Source organism: Colobus angolensis, unplaced genomic scaffold, assembly GCF_000951035.1.
Source record: "Colobus angolensis palliatus isolate OR3802 unplaced genomic scaffold, Cang.pa_1.0 Scaffold42, whole genome shotgun sequence".
In the NCBI taxonomy this organism is placed as follows: domain Eukaryota; kingdom Metazoa; phylum Chordata; class Mammalia; order Primates; family Cercopithecidae; genus Colobus; species Colobus angolensis.
In genome coordinates this window covers 6,983,479-6,996,343 of record NW_012117599.1, presented here as the reverse complement: position 1 = coordinate 6,996,343, position 12,865 = coordinate 6,983,479, and the positions used below count along the sequence as shown (strand labels likewise).

Sequence of the window (12,865 nt, the reverse complement as noted above, 5' to 3'; positions counted from 1 at the left end):
CCCACTCGGGTAGCACAGAAGTGTTTCACACTGAAGGTCCAAACACATGTAAAGGCATTCACATTATTTACAAACACTGCCTCACATCTTCTGCTAAGATATATTTGCACCATGATTATCTCTGAGAGCTGACAACAGTCACCCCAAGCCCCTAACCACAACAAAAATATCCACTTCTGTTTAGATTGTTGGCTCTATAGAAAATAGTCTAAGGCAATAGAAAATGACAAGCAAAACCATAAAATAAGTTTGTTTAGCTATGCTTTCCAAGCAAATCTGAGAATTTAAATCAGATATATTTAAGGCCTACCTCTTTCTACTAATATTTTCACTTAGAAAGATTCAAAATGAGAAGTATAGAAATCTATAGGCATCAAGGACAAGCAAGGCTAAGTTAATGGTACAGCTGGTGAAAAATAGATAGCAGGTTTGGTGATGTATGGTAATCAAACAAAAAGGAATTCTAACAATCATTTTTGAGTTGGATAATTACCAATCTTAACCAAATTCATCATTTCCAAAAGTCTAAAATGCTAAAATAAATTCTTGATGGTATAGATGGGGGAACGCTTAGTGAAACATATTAGTCAAGTTTTATTTTAAGAAAATATAAAACTTGCTAAGAAGGCAAAGAATGTTTTTCCTCAACAAACCTTCCTGTCAAAGAAGAAATCTATCAACCAACTAGAGTCTTAGAGGAAAGAAGATGGGACGATGGAAATTTGAGAAGAGGAGCCACTCAGTTAAATGGAAAAGGAAGGCTTGGATTTTTATATGAATAACCAAGTCCTGAAGACAGGAATACCTGATAGGTTTTCACTTCCCATATCAACGCTGGCCACTTGGCATGGTTTCCAGGGCTGCTGTGTTAGACAATATTCTGCAGTTGTATTCAGATTCAGCAGGGAACAGGGCAGTGAAGAGATACTAATGTCAACTTTGAGTATGGAAATCAAGAGTTGCCGAGTGTGGGCCAAATATTTGCTGTCCTTGTCCTTCCACAGTTTATTAGGCAATTGGTGAGTCTCACATTTTACATTTTCATTTACTTCATTTAGAAATAGGTTGAGGTTATCTTTCACAGGACAGCTTCCATGCCAAGTGCTAGGGGTAGAATCACTACTAACAGGAAGCAGCTCAGAGAATAAGAAATCCATTCCACACCTGCACTGATCACAACTAAAACTAGGTAAGTATGACAAGCAACCATATAAAGAGTGAAAGTAAATAATAGCAAGTGGAGTGAGAAGGAAAGTCAAGTCTTAACAAAAGATGAAGTTGCAAAGAGTTATCTGATTTTCTTCTTTTTTTTCCCTCACGGATTTGGCCTGAAGGCAAGCCAATTGGGAACTGTGTAAAAGGTGTGAATAACAAAAATCTTTAGTTGAATTCATTTCCTAGAAATCTAGGAAAATAGGCCCCTGAAAGCCAGAGTAAATCTCCATGTTTATTTTTTCCTCTTTTTATTCCCTTAGTCCTGCCTCCAGATCAGCTTTAAATAGAGGTCTGCCCTGCTGCCCCAGTGGAGGCGTGTGCACTTAAGATCCCAAATGATGACCCAACCCTCTAGACAGAGGAACCACAAAAAGGAACCCTCATTGTGCAAAGAGGAGGGAGGAATTGTGGTTATGCTTTTTCCCTTTTCTCTTGCTGCTTGCTGTGTGTCACGTCTGCATGGAAATGTGCCACAGCACAGGCGGCCAGAACTCAGAATTCAACCTTTCTGGCCAGAGAAATTGGGAAGCAGTCCCAGGACCCAGAGGGTATAAACAAAATCTCACAGAGCAAAGAGCTAAAGAAAAGACTCTAAAATTCTATGTTTGAACCTACACAAGTACCAAGCATACCCCCAAGTTGCACATGCACAGGAAATAGACCAAGAAGCATAGCAAAGTCTTTGAGAACCAAACTACAGTTTGAAGACCATCCAGGTTCCAGAGTAAGCCCTGAGTGGTGTGTACCCCAGGGTGCAGGGCACCAAAAGCATCACACAGACTTTGAAAACTGAATTGACGTTGAAACTGCCACCACAGAAGAAAGGGACAGATTGGGTTGGTTGATTGTCTGCTGAAAAAAAATAATAAAATTTTTAAAAATCAACATTATCCAGAGAATTTTAACAGTGAATTCTCCGGTGAATTTAACACGTTGAATTTTGACAACATAAAATTGAAGGTGTCCAGGATACAACCTGAAATTAATACCAACAATAATGAAAATCTGATCAGTTATCAAAGAGACAGCCAACCCAAAGATGATTTAGATATACTTTCCAAATGTGATGAAATACAAATGTACAGATACAGGACACTCAGCAAACTCCAAAAGATAATAAACTCCCCCAATAAATTTGCCAAGACACATAATAAAAAAATTACCAAAAGCCCGTAACAAAGAAAAAGTCTTGAAAGCAGCCAGTGGAAAAAATCATGACATAAAACATATGCGGAAACAATCCTAAGACTCTAACTTTCTCATCAAGAATGACAGAGGCCAAAAGAGAGTGGGAAAACATTTTTAAGGTGCTGAAAGAAAAGACCTTCAACTAAAATTCTGCACGTGGTGAAAATATCTTCTAGAAATAAGGGTAAAATAAAGCCATTTGTGAAGAAGGAAAGCGTAGAATGTGTTGCCAGCAGACCTGTTCTACAGGAAATGCTAACGGAAGTTCTTTGGGCTGAAGAGAAATGACACCGGAGCGCACGCGAAACTTCAGAAATGGAGGAAGAGCAGCAGAACTGGTTAATACTCGTGTAAATAAAGTAGACTCTATTTCTTGTCTTAGTTCCTTTAAAAGATATTTGTTAGAATTCTAAAAATCAGATTAATACAGTAGAAAAACACAGGTGTTGGAATCAGAGGGACCTGAGTATTTACCACTTTCCTTCAAGGTAACTTTGGACCAGTTACTGAAGCTCCTAGAAGTCTCTTTTCCTGTAAAATACGGATGTTTGTATCCATCCTTTAGAACTATTAGAAGAATGACTTACAAAGTATGTGAAGTCTGTGGCATATAATAAGAAACCAGTAAAAGGCGCTTCTTTTCTTTTTTTCTTTTTGACACAGAGTCTTGCTTTGTCATACAGGCTGTGGTGCAGTTGCGCAATCATAGCTCACTGCAGCTTCAAGCTCCGGGGTTCAAAGAATCCTCCTGCTTCCTCCACCCAAAGTGTAGGGATGACAGTCATGAGCTACCACGTGTGGTGGCTTTTACTGCTGTTATTATCAAGATTTCATTGTTACTGCACAGCAGGGGGTCTTGTGTTCAGCAATAGGAACATGCATTCTTTCCCTTAGCTTGTATGGTCAGCCCTCTGTATCTGGGTTTTGCATCTGTGGATTCAACCAACCATGGATCAAAAATATTTAGGAAAAACACAATAAAAAATGTCAACACAACAATAAAAATCATACAAATGTTAAAACAGTACAATATAACAACGATTTACCTAGTACATACATTGTAGTAGATATTAGAAGCAATTTAGAGATGATTTAAAGCATACAGGAGGATGTGCATAGGTTATATGCAAATACTATGCCATTTTATATCAGGGACTTGAGTGTTCATAGATTCTAATATCCTCAGGGGGATGGGTCCGGGAAACAATTATCCAAGGATGCTGTGGGACAACTGGATGGCTGTACACTGTTTTTGATGTGCCACTGAGGTTGGAACATCTCTTTAAATGATAGCTTAGAGTGTAGTAGTCATGTTTGGGCAAAGTAAACTACTGATACAGCAAGTTCTACAAAGTTCTCATACCATCTCCCATGGGAACGTTTTCTGTCCATTTACCTCCTAAAAAGGCAGTAGCCATGTTCCATATCACATGACTCTACTCCTACAAACCTAAAACATCAGTAAATGGGAGCAGACCCCTGACACAAAGCCAGGTGACCTCCCCATGCCTTCTGAAGAACAGTTTGAAAAGATGAGTTGGAATCATCCCTGTGATCCCCTAGGAACTGGAACACTGAGAAACCAAGGTGATGAGCAGCAGAGCAGAAGCTCACGGGAGGCACTGATAGCCCGGTCCAGGTCCAGATGAGCCAGGGAAGCCAAGGGCTCAGCGATCCTGAGCCAGGTCGCACAGAGGGCAGAGGAAGCAGCAGGAGCCTCAAGGCAGCGGGCAGTGGAGGGGATGTAAGAAAAGGAGGAGACACACGATGAGGGAGAGGAGAAACAGAGAGCGAGACAGAAGTGGGGAACAAATGCACCCCAGAGCTGCTGTCATTCCTGACCACTGCGAGTCCCTGCCCTTTCAATTGCTCTAGCAAAGGAGCCCAGCTTTTGATTCTGAATCCCCTGCACAAGGCAGGAACCACAGATTGGCATTTAAAGGAAGGGAGGGCCTTGGCTGCCTGGAGAGCTTTGATCACATAGAAATAGCCTCCAAGTCAGATGCCTGAGTGCCGTCACCACGTGCTTTGTTTCCTGCCTATGCCTGTAACATTCAAAAGTGCATAACATCAAGCATATTACAAAATTTGTTGGAATTTCCTATTTTCTAGCTAATTATATTCCATAGTTTTCATAGATACCACACTTCAATTACAGAATTAAAATCCTCAGTCATAATAAAGAATTGTCTTGTAGAATTGCGTAGTGTTCATGAACTCTCTGAAGTAAAACTGAGCCAATCAGAGAATCTTCAACACAGACTGAATTAAGTGCATGCATTTGGGAATTGAAACATGATATGAGAGCTCGTCTGCTTAGTAATTGTGTGACGATGATAGACTTTAGTTTTCTAATACAGAAAGCAGTACTCTTTTCGTAGGCTTATAGTGAGGATTCACTGATATAATATATGAAAAGTGGCTGCATGCAGTAAGCACTCAAGTATATTTGTTATGATTATTATTAATTATGACACCTTGCAATGAAATGGTCTTGTCAACAATGTGGCTGATACTAACAAATATCATCTAATCTCATGGATCTAGGGTGGAGATAGGCTTTAAGTTATCTATATATATATAAGAACATACACATATGCACACACACACACACACACACATATATTAACACTGAAAACTGAAAGACTGTCCTTAGAGGCTATAAATGTGGTGTGTGTGTGTGTATACACACATATATAATGATATATATTTTAGATATATATATACAATTTTATATACCTATACAATTTTTGGAGGATATTTTTGTTTGGTTGGTGATTTATATCATTTCAATCTCTTAGATCTTGATTGTATCTCAGAGAAAACTGAGTTGGTTTTCTTGTTCTTTATTTGAGCTTGTAAAACTACACAGCCTTGTCTTTCAAGGTTTTGGACTGTGCCTCGTAGAAGCGTCTCTAAAAATCCATTTGTCTCATTAAATACAGTTCAATGCTTAACTTACATAATATTGAACTTCTATTAGTGCCTATTAGAACACGAAGCAAGATTTACAATGGAAATGCATTTACATGTAATCTATACAATCACAATGTGGATAATTAAAGGAAAGCATGTGTGAATCTGTGAAAGGATTAAAGAATTAAAGACTGGTTTTAAAGAGAGTAAGTTCTGTCGATTTTTCAATCAATTGGTAAACTGGCCTATGAAGAGCTCCTTGGGCAGGTGCTGAACTGAGGATGGTGGCCAATCAGTCCAACAACAGATGTTATATAAATAGTTCTGGGGAATTCAATTTATTTTCCCAAACAGATTAAACTTTTACAGAATTACATTTTCCAGCAACTTATTTCATAACCTTATTCTAGTAGATCTAGACTGAAAATCATCGGCCAAAAGTGTACTGAAATATGGTATCAACATATTCTATGTAACTGTATAATTTCATATTTTTCTAACATTTCCCTTTATACATAGTATTTTCTAGTAATTATTCGAGAAGTATTCTGTTGTTTATTTATAAATAAAACAGGCTGGGCACGGTGGCTCATGCCTGTAATCCCAGCACTTTGGGAGGCCGAGGTGGGTGGATAATTTGAGGTCAGGAGTTCAACACATGATGAAACCCCGTCTCTACAAAAAACACAAAAATTAGCCAGGCATGGTGGCATATGCCTGTAATCCCAGCTACTCGGGAGGCTGAGGCAGGAGAATAGCTTGAACCCAGGAAGTGGAGTTTGCAGTGAGCCAAGATGGTGCTACTGCACTCCAGCCTAGGCAACAGAGCAAGACTTCATCTCAAAAAAAAAAAAAATTCAATAAATAAATTAATAAAATAAAACAGTCATTGAATCATTAGAGATTGTCTAGTTTGTTAAATAAAGCATATAGGGAACGCAAATCTATGTTCCTGATGTCTCAATTTTATCCGTAAAAACATATAATAGGAAGAGTATTAACTGTATCACAAATTCAAATTTCAGATGCAAGCATAGGTCAAAGGAGCTCATGTCTTGCCTATACCTGAAAGGTCAAATTCAAAGTGACGTGAGTAGGCAGTATAGGAAAACGTCTGTTAAAAATCCTTCAGGAAGGAAACTTAAAAACAACCAAAAATTACAGGACCATGAAGGCCATGAAGTAAAGTTGACTATTAATGATGCACACTAACATGTGTGTGTGTATGAATGTGCTTATGCGGTATCTATGTGCCTTTTTGTGCATGTGTGAAGATTACCACAGGCAAGAAGCTAGTGGCAGAATGGGAATCTGTTCTGAATTCAGTGGAAAAAGTTAGGAAAGTAAAGCCCCATAGTATTTCTTTTTCCAGAGAAAAAGAGTAAAATATGCACTAAAACCTCATTAATTTAGATGACAGGCAAAAGCAGCCTGACGTTTTAACTGTGACTGATTTTAGAATAAGTTCCATTCCAAGCCATTCACATCCATCCAACAACTCAAACTGGTGTCTCATCAGGGGCCTCTAAGAGGGGCCTTGCCAGGCTTGCTTAGCAAATGGGCACAGTGCTGGCAACCAGAAGCCACTTTATTTAGCAAACATATGCTGAGGGCTTTCTACGTGCAAGGCACCAAAAACTGCCAGAGTCAGACGTAATCCTTGCCCTCGCAAGTTCTCTTCCCCAGAAGGAAAAGCATATTTGCTTTTCTTAACGCTGGGTGCTAAACATACCTAGTAGAGGTATGCTTGAATATTACGGTCTTGAATGGCATGGAGAGGCCATGATTTCAGGGCTGAGTCGCTGTGAGAAAGGGCATATGGCGCTGGGTGTCAGCGTTTGCCTACAATTCATGGGGCAGAAGGCAGGAGCCAGGCCATGCCAATCAGAGAGGGAAAGAGTTGCATGGAACGTGGGGTAGGTAGCTGCTCCCTGCGGCTGCCGCCAGGTGGATGAGGGGGAGAGAAAACGGGGAACCTGGAAAAGTGGTTGAGGCTTTGTTTTCCCTTCCAAGGAGCTGGTGCCCCAGCACATGGGTGTCAGGGGGTGTCAGGGGGTGCTCAAGACCATTAATCAGAGATACCAATCCAATTGGTATCAGAGTATCCCTGTTGCAAGTATACAGAGAGTGAACTGCCAGGAAGAAGAATAGAACAAGGAAAAGGTAATTCCTAATTAAGGTAGCTATTGTAGCAAACCCAAGTGGGAGCTCATAAAAGACTGACCCAGAGCTGAGCAGCTGGGATGGAGATGACGTAAGCTTTGCTGTTACTGTTGTTACAGGTGGTGAGAAACCAGGAAGAATCAACAGCGTCTCTACGGGTTTTCATTTGCAAGCAAAACCAGTTTGTTCTGTTAAGATATTTAAACACTTCCTCTCGATTTTGCATAATATAATTTGCAGAACAAACCTTCTTTCATAGAGGGTATAGAGAGAAAAGTCAACCCAAATGATCACAATTCCAAATTTGTAGTGTTTTGATAAGTGATTTTGTTGTACATACAAAACTGTAAATATTTTATTTGCAGCTTAAAGATAAACTAAAGTGTTATTCATTTTCCAAAACTTGCTATATTGCCTCAGACACCCACAAAGCTAGTTCATAAAGCTAATCCTGTGTTTCGACACATCCTCAAGCACACGCAGTGTGAAGTGCTATAAAATGTTCCAAATGAAGCCAAAACAAAACACGCCACTCCCCCCCCACCTCCCTCGCAGCAAATGAGGGCCGCCAGCATATGTCGCCTCGCTTTAGGCAATGTGCTTCTGTTGTGCAGGCCAGCAAGCCTGGCCTTCATCTCCATACACTGCTTGTCTTGGCAGTGTCGGGCAGGTCTAAAAATACAGTAGTGCCTGCACCAAAGCAGAAGGACAGGCTGTACAGTATCTCTGCATCTGAACCCCACAATCGTGAACATGCCAAGCAAAGTCCAGCGCTCAGCGTGGCCCATTGATTTGTTTTCTGGACGCTAAGAACTCTGAGATCAGATGGAGTTTATTCACTTCCCACCCTTAAACATTGCCCGATTCAGGAGATGCTTCAGGGAGGAAGCACACCGGGCACAAGGCGGAGGGATTCCACCTTCCACTCTGGCAGTGACCTTGGGAAAGTCCTTGAAGCAGGAGAAGCTTGGGTTTCTTCACACAGGGTTGAGAGCACGTCCATGTTCATTATCTCACTTGCTCCTTCTAAGGAGCCTGGGGGTTAGGAGGGAGGCTTCCTGGGTGCCGGGAAGGGTGGTTTTGCAGTATTAGTGGTCCTACGGGTGATGGCTACAGTAACAGGAGTAACAGTCCAATGCAACTTGGAAACAGCCGCCACCAGCATCCTCAAAGTCACAGAGCTGAGGGGACTGAGGTCCTGTGTACAAAGCCACTCAGTGACCACCCCAGGGGACCAGGTGAGCACACAGGGCCTAATCTCCAGCTCCAAGGTCCTCCCTGCCCGCGTCTCCCTCAGTAGGGAAGGGAGGAAGGTCAGTGGCCCCCACCGCTGCCACCCATCAGAACCACTTGGAGAACCAAAACATAACACCCATGTTAAGATTCCAAACCAGACCAGCTGAATGGGGATCCCTAAGGGTAGGTACAGGCATCAGTCTTTTCGAAAGCCGAGTAAAGCTGGGTGCAGTGGCACACTGTGTAATCCCCGTTACGCAGGAGGATCACTTGAGCCCAGGAGTTCAAATCCAGCCTGGGCAACGTAACGAGACATCCTCCACCGCCACCCTTGTCTCTCAAAAATAAACAAATGTTTTTAATAGTAAATTTTAAAACATAAAGCCCACTGGGGCACTGTGATTCACAGCCAGATTACGAAAGGTAAGACTCCTGGTCCTGCTGAGCGGCTACTTTGAATGAGCAGGCTCTGCAAGTCAGGCAATGGCTTAGCCCTCACATGTGTTATTCTCTGTCTTCCCAGCAATCTCTATGTTGTATTTTACAGATGAGGCTCAGAGAGGTTAAGGCACATTCCAGAAATTAAACAGCCAGTAAAGGGTGGGGTCAAGATTTTAATTCACAACTGTCTGGAGAGTCCACTATCACTCGTCTCAGGTTTGTTGTGTTTTTCAAAATTGGTTGGCACTGATCCCTCTGTATCTTCTAGGTTCAAATCTTCCCGTTCTGGCTTCTGCTACTATATCTGCTAGAAATTTTGAAAAAATGCTGAAGTCCTCTAAAGGAAAAGTTATTACCATCCCTCAAGGCCCTTCTTTGCAATCCCGTTTCCTCTAATTAGAATAAATAGCCTTCCTACTTATCATGAAGTGAATGTGCTCACTCATTCAAATTCGTATGTTGAACCCCTAACCCCGAAAGTGTGAGAGAATTTGAAGATGGAGACTTGAGGAAGTAAATAAATTTAGATGAGGTCATGACAGTAGGGTCCCCATAATGGGATTAGTGACTTTATGAGAAGAGGAGGAGAGAGTTCATTGTCTTTCTGCCAGCAAGAGTACAAAATACAAAGTTATCTGCAACCCTGAAGAGAGCCCTCTTCAAACCCAACCACGCTGGCACCCTGATCTTGGACTTCACGCTTTCAGAGTGATGAGAAATAAATGTCTTGTTTAAGCCACCAGATTGTGGTATTTTGTTACAGCAGTCCAAGTTGACGAAAACACTTCTTCCCTTTTATCTGAGAAAGCATTCTCCCCTCCTTAAAGGGACATCACAGAGAGAGTTACTTCCTTACCTCCACTAAAGGCAGGAACATATAGAATCAGTCGGAATAGAGGTATATTCAATAATTGGAATACCCTTTACCAAGTGTGCAACCTTGGCCGAATTACTTGGCTTCTCCATGCCTCAGTTTCCTTCCCTAAAATGTGATGATAATACTTATTTTATAATTAGGATGATTGGGATGAAGGTCCGCAGTAACCGAATGCCGGTCACTGGACTGAGCACTGACTGCCATTCCCTGTACAATCCCCTTCCCCTTCCTGATTATGAGTGTCCGGGACTCAGTCTTGCTCATCTCTCTAAACCTGGTGGAAGCTTTATGGCTTGCATGTAATATGTGCTCAATAAAATATCAGTAAGTAGAGAATCAATAATTTACCACTCAATACCCCCTGTAATCCCAAGGTTAATGAGATATTCAATGGCCATGGAACAGAGTGAAGCAAACTCATTCAAAATGGAAATGAATTCAGGATCTTGACCTCATTGTCACAATAACTGGTCTTTATCATGTAAATCCCTATGAAAGAGAAGCAGGCCTTGGAAAAAGAAGAGCTGAGGCATCAAGGGATGGAACGTTAACACCTAAGTACTAAGTATGAGAGCTGAGGCTGGGCAGGCGCAGTGGCTCATGCCTGTAATGCCAACACTGCGGGAGGCCAAGGTGGGTGGATCACGAGGTCAGGAGTTCAAGACCAGCCTGACCAAGATGGTGAAACCTCGTCTCTACTAAAAATACAAAACTTAGCTGGGTGTGGTGGCAGGCGCCTGTAATCCCAGGTACTCAGGAGGCTGAGGCAGGAGAATCACTTGAACCTGGGTGGCAGAGGTTACTGTGAGCCGAGATCCCACCACTACACTCCAGCCTGGGTGACAGAGTAAAACTCCAAAACACACACACACACACACACACACACACAACAGAGAGAACAGAGAGCTGAGTGCTATGTAATCTTCCTCTCCATGCGCCTGAATTCCAGTGCTTCAAATGAATCAAGAACATCAGGGAGTTCTGTAAATGCTCCTGCCTAATTCTAAAACTGCCAGAAAAGATAAATTTCCTCAGTCACTGATTTCCTTAAAAAAAAAAAAATTTGGTTTTGATCTATACCTGAAAAGACCTGTGATCTTTTACACTAAGCCATGATAGGAACATTTTAAGACCACTTTATTCTTATACTTTTTTAAACAGTGAATTGGTATCTGCTGGCTTTGGCTTTTGTACAGACAGTAGAAAATAATTATAGCAAAGGCTTATTTACTTAGTTGTAAGTATTCTAGGACCCCCGAGTCTTCATTTTCATAATTTTTAGGTGATTTGCCTGATAAACATCTAACATCCAAGAAATCGCATTTCCCCAGGAAAACTTACAGTCTTTTATTATATTGTTATTATACATCTTGGAATCTTTCTCTTAGGTATATGAATTAAAGTAGTTTTCTACGATTTCTGTATCAGAAAAGTTAGTTCAGAAATTTCCTAGTACTAAAATGATTTGATATTTTCCCCTCTATTTGTATTATAAGACACCCAGCAAAAGGACTGGTTAACAACTGAATTGAGTTCCACACTCTCATGTACATGCTTGAGCACTGATTGAAAATCTACCTTGTATCTCAGCTGCTGTGCTAGGCTAGGTGAGCATTTATTGGTGATACACTATGAAAAAGTACAATATGCACCACCAAGCAGTCTAAGAGGAAAGAAATATACAATTAGATGGCTGTTGGCTATGCCAAGTGCAAGGAAAGACTATGGATGGTTTATTATGCAAGAATAGAGAAAAGGTGCTTGTTGCAATCTCAGTATATTGCATAAAGGCTCTTTGGGGGAGGTGATTCTTAAAGGGGAGAGTGGGAATGGCCTGAAAATAGAAGCAGCAGAGCAGGCAGCAAGAAGAAAGGGGACTGAGGGGGAGTGCGGAGTGGTGCTTGGAGGAGCTCAGCTTGCAGGTGCAGAACAGTGAAGAGCTTTGGCTTCAGGGAAGTAGCTGGAGGGAGAAAGTAAGGAACACATCACATCATCATGGTCCTTTCATGATGTGCTCATTTTTCAGTGGAACATTTTGGCCCAAGTTGCATGAACTTTTCATACAAACGATATTGTCAGAGGTGTTGGAACCAGACCAACTCCATCTTGAGTTGGGTGAGATGAGGCTGAAACCTACTGGGCTGCATTCCTAGATGATTAAGGCATTCTAAGTCACAGGATAAGATACAAGGTCAGCACAAAATACAAGTCATAAAGACCTTGCTGGTAACACAGGTTGCAGTAAAGAAGCTGGCTAAAACCCACCAAAACCAAGTTGGCAATGAGAGTAACTTCTGGTTGTCCTCACTGCTACACTCCCACCAGCGCCATGACAGTTTACAAATGCCATGGCAACGTCAGGAAGTTACTGGTCTAAAAAGGGGAGGCACGAATAATCCATCCTTTGTTTAGCATATAAACGAGAAATAACCATAAAAATGGACAACCAGCAGCCCTAGGGGCTGCTCTGTCTATGGAGTAGCCATTCTTTTATTCCTCAACTTTCCTAATCAACTTGCTTTCACTTTACTCTATGGACTTTCTTGCACAAGATCCAAGAACCCTCTCTTGGGGTCTGGATCTGGATGCCTTTCCTATAACAATATTTAAAAAAATCACTGATTAACTTAACATTGGCTGTTTGTCCATATGGAGCTTCCGTCCATCAATATCAAAACCAATAATAAAATGCTTGCAGTCTGGTTTTGCATGGGAGTGTTTTCAGTAAGCAAAACAGACCAAAGACAGGTAGAAAAGCACATACTTTCATTTCTTTCTTATAGAGCCTTATATTTTCCTGATGCTTTTTTCTTTTTTTTTTTTTTTTTT

The 12,865-nt window shown here is 41.2% G+C and overlaps 1 protein-coding gene across 3 annotated transcripts in view; it reads right to left on the bottom strand.

The window, feature by feature from the left end:
- Positions 1 to 12,865, bottom strand: part of TMEM182 (transmembrane protein 182) — an 89,402-nt gene that overhangs the window by 20,957 nt on the left and 55,580 nt on the right. The gene's annotated exons all lie outside the window — the stretch shown is intronic.